Raw genomic sequence first — 13,199 nt, 5'->3', positions numbered from 1 at the left:
AGGATTGGTTGAGCTGAAGTTCATTTCATTGCTTGTTATTTGTTGTGTTATCAAAACTTTAGTATTTACTAGAATGTTTTGTTGGAACTAATCTATAATCCAACATGTATCCTCATTGTCGTTGTGTGTTGATGACTTGTTGTATGTAATGAATGGTACATTTGCATATGCATGTCATAAACTCAATTTATAAATGGTTTTCGACTCACTTCTTGGAGTGTTAGTGCCGTAGTAGTATAGCCAGCATCCGTAGTAGTATGAAGTTGCCACATCACATAGAGCCAACCAATAGTTAGTTCTAGTTAGATCAACTAGAGCTAGGTGTTGCACGAAGGCCGAGAAATATGGTGATAGCGTGACTGCCTGAGGTGGGCTTGTACGTAGTATGATGTAGGCACAGGGCTTGCCGTGTTTCCTACTCCTTCGGTCTAAATGTGGAGAAGATTTCGTCGAGTTCTTCCTCCTTTTGCCGACACGTGGGACATCCAGCATCCAGGTCGTGTCATGCAAGAAAATGGAATGGTAGTTGAAGCCACGTGACGTGCATCTTGGGTTAAACTGTAAATAGAATCTTACTACTCTTCAGTAACTCCAAAAGCGGCCATCGAAGATCTTTATTGGATTTGTTTTTCATCACCAGAACGTCGAGGTGAAAGATGTGTAGGTTCACTGGGTCCTCTTGCGTTTTCACTGACATGTGGGACCGCATGTGAGCAAACAGACGAGGGGCTCCGCGCGTCTGCTGGCTGGCTGAGAAGAGAGATAGAGGAGGGCTGAGCACGGACTCCAGGAAATTTGTTCTACGTAACCAGCACCTCGATATAGGCTTGATATAGTGGGGTGGCATGGGCCATAACTAGCATTCACGTCTAGCAGTATGGCACACGCCACCCACACGAGTCCCATCCGACACCAATTTCCTTGGAGTCTGTGCTACAGCCATCTCTTCTCCCTCCTGTTTTCTCAGCCATCGCGCGGTGGGCGGGGTGGGGGTTTGCCGATAGTCGGTTTGCTCAACTGCGGTCCCACTTGTAAGTGAAAATGCATCACATCATGCATTCCCCCTTGAGCGACGTGCCGGACCAACCGTGTGAGGGTGCGACGCAAACATGGCAGGCTTTTCCTTTTGAACTTGTAACTTGTAAAATTTGGTTCTGCTCCATGGCGCGACCGATAGATAGAAATAACGATTTTCCCTAGAGTAATGAGAAGTTTGGTTCTGGCGCGGTTCATGCATGGAGTACATACGAAAATTATTAAGTTGATGCGAAAGGTAAGATAATTACTAGTAGTACCATATACTACTACATGGATTTGACGGAAAGATAAAGATACATACGGATCCATCAACGACATCCTCACGCCCTAGTGCGCCGAGTCACCAACCGACGTGTGAGGAGCAGCAGCGTTGGCGGCGAGCTCAACGTGCTTCTGAACAATGCCGTCCAAGGTTGCCCTTGGGTCCAAGAAGGTCAGCGTCCTATCGTCCTCCTCTTGCATGTAGTAGTCCTTGTGGACGATTTGCGCGTAGACGTGGGTGATTATGTCGATGGTGTCTTGCTGCACCAGGCGCTGCGCGGCGAGCGCGACCTCGAGGTGGACATTCTCCGGCGCGACGGCGGGCAGTCGCAGGGCCACCAGTGCATCGAAGAGGTTGTCACCATAGAGGCCGTTGAGGGTGGTGGGCATCGCAGAGCCTAGGCACGTGGGCTGGAGGCGTACGTCAAGGTCGTCCGTGAGCTTCTTGACGACGGTGAACTTGTCGAGGAAGCCAACGAGGACCTCGTCGAACAAGTAGACGAAGCTATCGTCTAAGCGGCCTCTCGGCCTGGTGGCCTCAAGCACGACCTGGAGACGTTCCTTGGTGCCGGGCCGCAGGCCGGCGTCGTGGACCATCTGGCACAGCCGGCTGATGCTCGCGGTCATCGCCTCCATGGGTCTAGCTTCTAGTCAACTGATCTTGTCATTGGAGTGATCACTCTTGCCCTTGGTTAGGGTGCGTAGGTGCGTAGGATTTCGTAGATTGGACTGGCGGGGAGACTTTATATGAGAAGTGCAGACTGCGTTGCATTCACATGTGTGTTGGCCATCTACTCCTCGGCCCTCTAGTGCACCTGCCTTTGGTTGTATGACAGGTGGGCCAGCCACCTGTTGGGCCCACGTGTCATACACCCAAAGGCAAGTGCAGTAAGTCAATGAAGCTGCGTCCCCCTCCGTGCCAGTGCAGTATAGTCATCTCACCAGACCTCTAGTTGGGGCCAAACGAGAGAACTTTGATGTTTACTGGTTTATTGGCCCCCTTTGCATTTTGCGCCAAGTTTTGACCTTTGATTTAACTAATAAAATGTTAATGCATGTAACCAAAAATGTTGTGTAAGTTACCTTATGAAAACCAAATAATCCCAAAACACTTAGGCACGGTACATTAACTCCCTCCTCGTTTCTTATTTCGTGACATATCAACCAATGAGAGATGTGGGCCGTGCATGCTTTCAATGACTTGAGACTACCAAACATGACATGTAGTGGTTAGTTCATTGCATGTAATCCTATTCATTAGCAAAAAGACATTAAGTTCTCTTGCTTTCCCCTTCGTCTTGGTCACGATGTACAACCTAAGAGCATGATTAATAGTATAGCCAGCTGTTGGCTATATGATGTTGTCATGTCATATAGAGCCATCACTTGTAGCCACTCATACGATAAGGTTAGCTATAAGGCTGGCTATAAGAGTACTACTTTTTCTCATCTTCTCTCTCTCTCTTTCTTCATATTTATTGTACTATTGGCCTAGGAATCTGCATATAGCTAGGCTCTTGCATGAGAGCCCACTCCTCTTTTTCACTTGCTCTAAGACTAGCCACAATGGAGGGTAACATACACTAGTAACATACACATATCCCTTGACTATGTTACTACCTTCATAGTGGGTAGTAATATAAGTGTGGTGTCATGCAAAGCTACATTTATTAGGTTATAGACTCGTATTGATTGGGACATGTGATGTTAGAGTAACTAGCTAAGTTACTCAAACTACCTCTTTCCTCATTAACTCATTGCCACATAAGCAAATTTGCTGAGTTGGACTCGATGTTACTGCTGAAGTTACTCCCACTATGGCTAGTCTAATATGACTTATACACCTAGACGGAGGGAGTAGTCTCAAGTCATTGGATGCATATGCACCCCACATCTCGTATTGGGTGATTTCTTTTTTCGTTGCAAAAAACAGGGAATGAGGTGGGTAGTTAATGCACCGCGCCTAAAAGTTTTGGGATTACTATTTGGTTTTTGTAACGTGACTAATGCACCAGTACGAAGGGAGTACAATAGTAGTCTTTGATTGCAATTTTTTGTTGGTAGCTTACAAAGCTGAGCGCTCGGTGAGTACAATAGTAGTCTGATTGATGAGACTTCAGATTTGAGCCATCTACCGGAAGGAATAAAACAATACACCATGTATTTATTTACAGAGGGAGTAGTACATTTTTTGTGACATGCATTACTAGATATTGCTAGTCAAATACTAAATCCAGATGGATGTGGTAGTACTACTAAACCCAGACGGTGGTGCTAGTACTAGTAGTAGTACTACCAATGTAGTAGCACTGTACTACCCGTTGGTCAAATTATTGCGTGCTGCTCCTCACAGTGAAGTGACAAGACCCTGCTCCAGAGATGACACCTGAGTATAGGCACCGTGTTCGGCATACCATAGTCAGCCTCACCGTCTGAAGCACTATCATCATGGCTGTAGAGCTAGCCTGCTTACAACTAGCCGTGTTCGACATAATTTCCCGTGCGTAGATGCCCGTGCATTGCATGAAACACCAAGATTGGGGGTGGACGGCGCCGGCAGCGGCCATCGCGCTAGATTTTTCCATGGCCTTCTAGATGTGGTGGGGAGGAGATAAGGCTGATTGTGAGAGACAAGGAGTTGTTTGTAAATAGGGAACAAGTGCGGGCATCTTTTTGCAAAACTGGAGAAGTTTGGTTTGTATGCGTCAGATCTATATCCAACGGCTATTGGTGAAAGATGGCAGGCACAACATCATCACCAACTCGGGACCTCTTTGATTCGCAGGATTTTTAAAAACGCAGGAATAGGACACGGCAATATTACAATTTTCAAACTAATATTACAAATGTTAGGAGTAATGTTGCACCTATGAAGAGGGAATACTAAGAAGTTTACGTAAGAACTTTCGTTACTTTAGGTGGATGCAGCATTATCGTACAAACTAAAATACACCGCCCTGACAAGTCACTAATGGGCAAATAAATTTTCGAGTCTCTGGCCACTTGATGTTTCAAAAACAAATTCAGCTTCTGCGGAGACTTTGTCATTTAGGCTTAGACGCTTGCGGTGATCAGCACGCCATTCATTGTTGCGCCAGAGAACACCAAACCTAATTACCTTGAGCACACTTGCCTCCAGAACAAAGAACCTGGCCAATTTAATCTCAGATGTGCTGCCTCGGTAGTCGATCAAATCAATTTCTGTAAGATGGAGATCAAGGCATTCGATGAGATTGTTATAGTGCAGCACAGTTTTCACTTTCATGTCTTTTTTTATCTGCAAAAGAAGAGAACATATTAGAGCAACTTGCTGTATAAGATTTCCGTGTCATCAAGAGGTACCAATATCATTCGCTCATACGATAGGGTTGGCTGGCTAGTGATATTTTTCACTCTCTCTCTCTCTCTCTCTTTATCTTTCCTCTCATTTACCTAGGAGCACGTGAAGAGCTTGGGCATTTGTTGCCTTCCACTATATGGCCGATGCCATATTTCTCAAAAGTATGCCACATAATACACATCGATGTCAAATCAAAAGATTTTGGCACCGCTCTCGTGATGTGAGAGAGTTGGCACCGCTGTGCACACAGACCCACATGTATAAACAAATCAATCAAACCAACTACACCAATCTCTCACTCTCCCAAACAAGTGTTTTGTTATTGCCTCGGTCCTCTCTCTCTCTCCCTCCCACGCAAGTGTTTTTTCATTGCGTGAGTTAATTTGGCACCGAAGCAAAGTAGGTGATCTAGATTGGGGCACCAGGTGAGCAATGGAGGGGCATCGTTGCCAAATGCATCACAAGTGAATTTGGCACGTGTTTTGGCCTACATAGTGGAGGGCCATTATAGCCCACTTTTGTACTACCTCGTATTTAGTGTAAAATTTTGACCATAGGTTTACCTAAGAAAATGCCAATTCATGTCACCAAAAATTATACCATTTGAAATTATGTTCAAATACGAATCCAACGATATAATTTTTAGTGACATGCATTAACATTTTGTCAGTTAAATCTATGGTCAAATTTTGATACTACAAAATAGGAAGAGTAAACCAGGACGGAGATAGTACTTGCTCTTAGGGTAACCATAGAGTTACTAGTCTAAGTTACTTTCCACTATGACTAGCCTAGGCTACTATAGTAGTACAACAACAAAACGATGCAGGTGATCACGTGAGAAAAATACAAAAAACATTTGCAGTTTTGAACACTACACTTGTCATCGTAATTTGGGAAAATTACGAAAAAATTGAGCTACGTTGTGATTACCATTTACTAATAGGAAAGAAATTTCACCTCAATGAGTAGCTTCTCCATGCATGGAAAGCATGTAAGGAATCCAACAACGTGATCCAGATTGGGGCCGATAGATTTTATTGCCAAGATCTTCACTGTGCGCATAGACTGGGTCAAGCTTGTGGGAATCATTTTCTGGAAGACGGTCGTAAATACATCAAGAAGAAATTTAAAAATGTGAATTTCAAGAAGACGGAGAAGAAGATGAGTGTTGTACCTGAACGATTACGGATCCAATAAAGAGTTCGGAGAATTTGGCAGACGAGTACACCAATGCTGTCAATTTCGGCGCGTCAATGACCCTGATTTTTGTTGGACCTTCTAGATCAGATACAAGCAATCTCTCAAGGAAAGGCGCATTCTCAATGACCATAACGTGGAACAGCTGGAGTGATCTCTTCCCAATTGATGTCTTGTTGCGGGGCCAGCAAGACACATAAATCCATCAGAGATTCGTCGAGGCGATGTGGAGGCTAATGAACCCGTGGATCTGCTCAAGACGAAGGTACTCGAGCGTAGTACAGTTGCGGAGCAGGTGCTCCATAGCCTTCTTCGAGATGACAACGTCGAAGAGGTCGAGCTGCTTGAGTTGAGGGAGAAGAAGGGCGGGCGCGGCATTAATCTGGGGAAGATAGCGGGAGCTGAAGCTGGCGCAGCGCAGCGTTGGCGTGAGGTGGAGCGCGGACGGCGGCAGATAGCGACATCGTCCAGCTTCAAAGTTGAGCTCCTCGAGCTGATCTAGGGCGGGGGATAAGAACCACTCGTCGAACTTGGCTTGGACCTTGCAGTTGGTACTGAACATGCGGATGTCAAGGCGTCTGGCTGGCCCAGGGTGCGATGTAAGGATCTTGGAGACTGCGGCCATGCGTTTGCAATCCCCGTTGCAGAGGCAGCTATCAACGGTGAGGTTGAGGGGGATGCGGCGCCAAAGGGGGCGCCACCGCCGGGAGAGCAGGGCGGTCCGCACGGCAGATTTGGTGGGGAGGAGGCTGACGATGACGAGCAGCATGTCGTCGGGGAGGATACTGATGAAGTCCAGGCTCGCCGGATGCGGTTTTGGCTCAAGCCGCCTCCACTTGTTGGCTGCCTCGCTGTCCATCTCAACCGGCGGCGACGCCGGTGTACACGTGTGCTGGTGTGTGTTGTGTGCTGGCCTGCTGGTGTGTGTTGTGTGCTGGCGTGCTGGGTGTGCGCGAGTGCATCCTTCTGTGCATGCCGTCGCGCAGTGGTGAATTGTGCGCGAGTGCGTTCTTCACGCGGAAGAAGTGTGTCCTCAATGCGCCCTCAGTTTACTAGTGTGCGGGGTGCTACCCCGAGTGGTTTCAACTTTGTTTACTTCACCGCGTGTCAGATGGGCCTCTAGTTTACTTATTTTCACCCACTGCCACATGGGCCAGCACAGGAAGATAGAGAACATGACCTAACAAGGCAGCATGTGGACTGGTTGACCGGTCAACTAAACAATATACGGAGCTATACGCTGACATAGTGAGCGTATAATCCGTCGGTATAGAGAGCGAGTGAGAGTGGAGGCCCATGAGAGATAGCAGAGAGAGAGAGAAAGAGCTACTCCCTCCGTTCGATAATGTAGTGCCAATATTTTTTTTAAAGTCAAACTTTTGAAACTTTGACCAAGTATATAAAGAAATTACTTATATCTACAATACCAAAGATAAATGATAGTATGAAGTAAGTACATGTTGTGATAAATCTAGTGATCGTTCCAGATGTAAATGTTTTTCTCCACATATACCTGGTCTAACTTTTCTGAGGTTTGACTTTTCAAAACACCCGTATGCTTATGGATGTGAGAGAGTACCTAACTAGAGAGAGTGTGTGTGAAATAGAAAGAGTGACTAAAAAAAGTGTGTGTGCGTGTGTGAAAGAGACATGGACAACACACGATAAAAGTACAGAAAAAGTGTGTGTGTCTTATGCAAACATATCACACATGCATCTTCGACAACGGAAGCAAGGTGGGGAGATAGTGTGTGGTTGTTTGCAACCAAGAGAGAAAGACCCCTAGCACGTGGCCAAGAGGGGTCTGACAAATAAGGGACAGAGGTCGAGAGAGACGTACGGAGAAAATGTAAACATGGGGAGGAGAGAGTGTATGTTTGTCATAGAGAGATCCCCTGGAGATCGTGATGGGACTACATGGGTGGGAGATCGAGTGACAAGGTGTGTGCTTGATAGAAGATACCCCGAGAGATATCGAGATAGACGTATGGATGGAGGAGACAATACGTGTGTTTCTTATGGCTAGTGAGAGATAATCATACTTAGGGGGAGTGTGTGCGCCAATGATGGAGTGAGGGATTATGGTACTTAGGGGGGTGCGTGTCACATAGAGAGAGAACAAGGGCGGAGAGTGTTGGATGGGTCTATATGTAGCGCGAGCAAGACATGTGTATGTGTGAACCAGGGAGATATAAAGTTTGAGAGAGATAGAGGAGCCCCGATAAGGTTGAGTGGTGCGTCAGATAGTTGAGAGGGGGAAAGAGATATTCCATCTGCTCGATAATGCAGTGCATGTAAATTTTTTAGAAGTCGAACTTTGGAAACTTTGACCAGGTTTACGCAAATGTTATTTATGTCTACAATACCAAAGATACATCATACGAAACTACATCTCATGATGAATCTAATGGTATATGTTTGTCGTTGTAGATGTAAATGTTTTTCTCCACGTACATGGTCAAACTTTGTGATGTTTGACTTTTCAATAAATCTATATGCTATGGACCGAAGAGAGTGCCTAAGTCGAGAGAGATCAAGTGCGTGTGAAGGAGAATGAGTGAGTGTGCAAAAAGAGTATGTGTGTGAAAGAGAAAGGGACAAAAAAGATAAATTAGAGAGAGTGTGTGTGTTTTTTCATTTCTTATGCAAACATATCATGCATGCATCTCCAAGATAGAAAAGCGAGGTGAGGAGATACACGAAGATAGCTAGTGCGTGATTGTTTGCAACGGAGAGAGACACCCCTATAGCACATGTTCAATAGAGGTCTGGCCAACAAGGAACAAAGGTCGAGAGGGACACATGGAGAACACGGACGCATGGGGAGGGAGAGAGGGTGTGTTTGTGATAGAGAGATCCCCTCGAGATCGTGAGGGGACTATATGGGTGGGAGATCGAGGGAGGTGCGTGTGCGATAGAAAGATGCCCCCAGAGAAATCGAGATAGACCATGCACATGTTTGTGATGGAGACTAAGATTAGCTAGTCATATACATATAGGGGGGACTGCATGTGCCTACAATTGAGTGAGAGACCATCATACTTGGCTAGGCATGAGATTGTGTGTGTGTGTGTGTGCATGTGAGATGGAGAGAGAACGAGGGAGAGCGATAGAGTTTTAGATGGGTCTATCGAGTGCGAGTGAGATATGCATGTGTATGTGTGACCCAGGGAGATGGAGAGTTTGAGAGAGAGAGAGAGAGAGGGAAGAGCTCCGAGACGACATAGTGGTGCGTGAGAGAGTTACGGGCAACGAGCCAAGGAATTTGTGTGCGTACGATGAGTGCACCCAAGATATTTAGCTTGGACTAGAGAATCATACATAGTGTGTGAGAGAGACCTATAGATGGAGTATATATGCATGCGAACTAGAAAGACCCCCCTCCAAAGACACACAAAGAGAGAGAGAGAGAGATAGAGAGAGAGAGAGAGAGAGAGAGAGAGAGAGAGAGATGGAGAGAGAGGGAGAGGGACCAACAAGGTTTGTGTGTTGGATGCGTGCGACAAAATTGAAGATTGTCGGCGAGAGAGAGAGAGAGAGAGAGAAGGAGTCCGGGAGAGGGGGGTCGCGTTTTATGCATTAAAGACTGATATAAACCATGTTTCGATATAAACTTGCATTCAAATATTTAAATTGGAGAACATGTTGTTTGCAATCCACACATGAACGGAGATATGCATATATCAAACAAGTTCATTAATTTGACTTTCAACATGTTCATGGAGTAGTATAATACTGTACAACATGCTACTCAATTGAGGTGTTCAATTTTGGATTTAGTTCACTATTCTGACCTGGTGAACGAGCTATTCATTGAATTGAGATATTTCATTTTGGGTTTGATTCCTGTTTTTGAGTGGGTCAACTATTTGTCATATAGTAAATTGCTAGCAACAAGCATGTAAAAACACATTACTCCCGAGCATCATCTCTCCATCTAAAAAAGAAGTGGCAAGCTAATATTTCGAAATTTGATTCAAATCGACTTGGTAAGGTAGACGTGGATGCTCGTTCTCCCAAAATTTGAACGAACCGTTAAACACCCTCTACTCGGTGGAATTCGCCCGAGCAAATAAATGGGAGACGCGAAATTACCGGCCTATGTGGGACACGCATCAATTGGCCCGTTGTAGATCGAGGGTAGGTTCATAACTTCATCCAAGCGTGCCTTCTCCTCGGCCGAAATGACATGTGTCGAATAATTCATAAACCATGTTCGACAAAACACCCTCTCCTCGCCCGAAATAGCTCGCTCCCACTATTTCAAAACACGCTCTCCTCGCCCGAAACCACTCGCGCCCACTATATTTCAAAACACGCCCTCCTCGCCCGAAATCGCTCGTGCCCACTATTTGGGAGAAGCAAAGTTACTCTACTATCCCCGACCCTCAGTACACAGACCCAAGCTGAGAAGCCTAAAGGCAGGGGTAGAACTGTAACTCCCCCCCACATTTCAGACAAATGCGTCCGTAAGACATGGTTCCACTCCCCTCCCAATTCCCCATTCATACCTCGTAGGCGCCAAATAACCTTCTCCCCGGAAGCTCCCTTCTCTCAAGCCGTGAAACCTCAACCCCTCCTCCATGGCGCCCCCACCGCACCAAATTCACAGCCGCCCTCCTCCCTCATGCCAGAGACGCTGTCCATTTGCCGTCATGCACTGGGCCGTGTGCCTCTTACTCCATGCTGCTGGAGCTGCCTCGACGACGGCCGCGTGAACCGTACCAGAGCTGATTCACCCCCGCCATTGTTCACGGCGCCGGAGCGGCTCCAACTTCAGATCCAGAGCCCCGGCACTGCTTCCTCGTAGCCGTCAACCGTCGCGACATCTCTGCTTCCCTGCCGCTGGTAGCCACCGCCACCGCGACGGCCTCACCGACTCGGCAGATGGAGCTGCCTACTTCACCGGGCCACCAGATTGGTCGCACCCTCATCTCAAATCACTTTATTTAGGCGTCAGTTGTCTAAATTTTTATTCTGGGCCAATCGATTCCCAATGGGTCTTGTTCAGGTCTCTTACGGGTCTTGTTCAGGAGTTAACGTTGTTCCATAGTTCAGCTAAGAGACTTGTTCTTTAGGTAACGTTGTTCCATAGTTATCATCCATTAGCCAATGCTATCCCACGGGCTGGTGATTATAGTATTATAGCACTTCTAGTATTACTTATGTTGTTCTTTAATACTTTTGTGTGCCATCTAGTTAATCTCGAGTACAAACGACACATATTCTGTAGCTTTCATCTGTGTTCTCCCTTTAGTTTTTGAGACATGTTGCTGCTAGTTAACCCCAGTCCTACTATTTATGTCGTCTCCTACAGGCACTCATTACATAAATCTAACTACTAGTTGTCTTTCATGCATGTCAGATATAATTGCACACATGATTTATCCACAAGAACCTCACGGAGCAATGTAACGGCCAACAAACTTGAAGTCAATGATACCCAATATGATGGAACATGTAAAGGCAGTTCTTCACAAGACTTGCAGAAAGATGATGAATCCTATTCACCCCACAAGGTCCTTGCTCTTACTTGTCCCTTGATATGGGTACAACATGCATATAATGTCCTGGAGTGCATCTACTCTGTTGCAATGCCTTGTGCTTAGCCTGCTGATCATGCATGTAAATATGGCATGCCTTCCCATTTTTCAGTACCTATTCCATTCATGATAACATGTTTTCAAATTCAAGTACTATCATTCTACTCTATCGCAATGCCATCTGCTTAGTTTGGACATCATGCTTCTGAATATCTTACGCATTGTTATTCATCACTATGTACTTCATCTGTCTACCATACCATGTTCTTTTTTTACATTGAAGTGATGTTCTAGTGGTCTCTTGCAATGCCATCTTAGTTTCCCAATCATACACGCATATGTTGCCTTAGTGTTTTTCTGTATGTATTCCGCTAGCATACAGTTTTACATTCAAGTAGTGTTTTTTACACTGTTGTCCTATCGTATCCCTAGCTCTTACATCATGCATACTCCCTCCGTCCGGATTACATGTCGCAGAAATGGATAAAACTAGATGTATCTAGAACGGAAATACGCCTAGACCCATCCATTTATTTCCGGATGGAGGGAATACATGTCAATATGTCATGCCTTCCTATTCTTCAGTACCTATTCCATCTCTGTTGTAGCATGTTTTATAATTGAAGCACCATTCTTCTATATAAGGCATGCAAGGGGAAGACGGCTATGTTAGAATCTGAAGGGTTACAAACCAGGTCTTTGCAAAAGATCCAAACACCAGGAGATAATAAACCAACTCCAGTTTTCGTAGATACTGCTCCAGCACAGAGAAACCCAACTCCCACTGATAATAAGCTGATTCTAGTGGCCAAAGAACTAGTCCGCTCCAGTCCAGCAAAAATATGCCAACTCCATTCTAAGAAGTGTGTGCGTATCCTCGCATCATGAAATTTTATAGCATTCTGATCATATTTTCTACATGTTTCTTACCCATCTCTCTTTTAGAAAATAAGGTCAAATGATAGAAGATTCCCTCCATTGGGATCGTATTCGAGGAAAGTATATTGAGGAATTCTCTGTGCTCCAATGCTGATGTAAGTACCTGTTGTATATCACTACATTTTTACATCAGCATGTATTTTGTTAATCGGCGTGAATCCAACCTTTATCTGATCTAAAATGAGTTGTAGCAAAATGTTAAAGGCGACAATGTTGATTTTTGTAAGGAAAACTGCCTGGTAGTTTTGCATACTGAGCTTCATGAGTGTACTTTCTCATATCATGCACATTACTTAATTGTAGTGCTGCTCTGGTTACCCATTTGTTCATTGTGTCAATGTTGCTTTCGTATTACCTTACCTGGCTGATGGTAGTTGTGCCATATTGTGTTAATTTGGTGCAGGCTCGTGTGGTCTGGTTACCCAAACATTCGTTGTGTCAATGTTGCTTTCCTATTATCTGACCTGGCCAATGATAGCAATGCTAGTGTGTTAATTTGGTGTAGGCTGCTGAAGATAAGAAGACAAACTCTGAAAATAGCAAGGCAACCCCATTGTTTCTTTCCAATAAATCTAGGCCAGGTAATATGGCAATAACTCTTGATTAATCTATTCGGTTCCCCTCCTAATTTATGTTATGATGCAATGGTTGAGACACTCTCCACTATCGATAATACAAGCCTGCCAAAATCGCCATCTGAATCTGTTCAGTTTCCTCTGTCTAGAATGCAACGGAAAAAATGTATGTTTGTGAACCAATTAATGGCTCAAGCAATGATGGAAATGGTGGAGGAATCAGAGGTTCACATTCGTGCGCAACAACAACTGATCAATGTTTTCAGAGACAATGTAGCAAAGTAGCAAGAACTTGCCCACATG

The sequence above is a fragment of the Aegilops tauschii genome, chromosome 1, assembly GCF_002575655.3.
Source record: "Aegilops tauschii subsp. strangulata cultivar AL8/78 chromosome 1, Aet v6.0, whole genome shotgun sequence".
NCBI classification, from domain to species: domain Eukaryota; kingdom Viridiplantae; phylum Streptophyta; class Magnoliopsida; order Poales; family Poaceae; genus Aegilops; species Aegilops tauschii.
Note: the sequence above shows the minus strand (reverse complement) of the source record.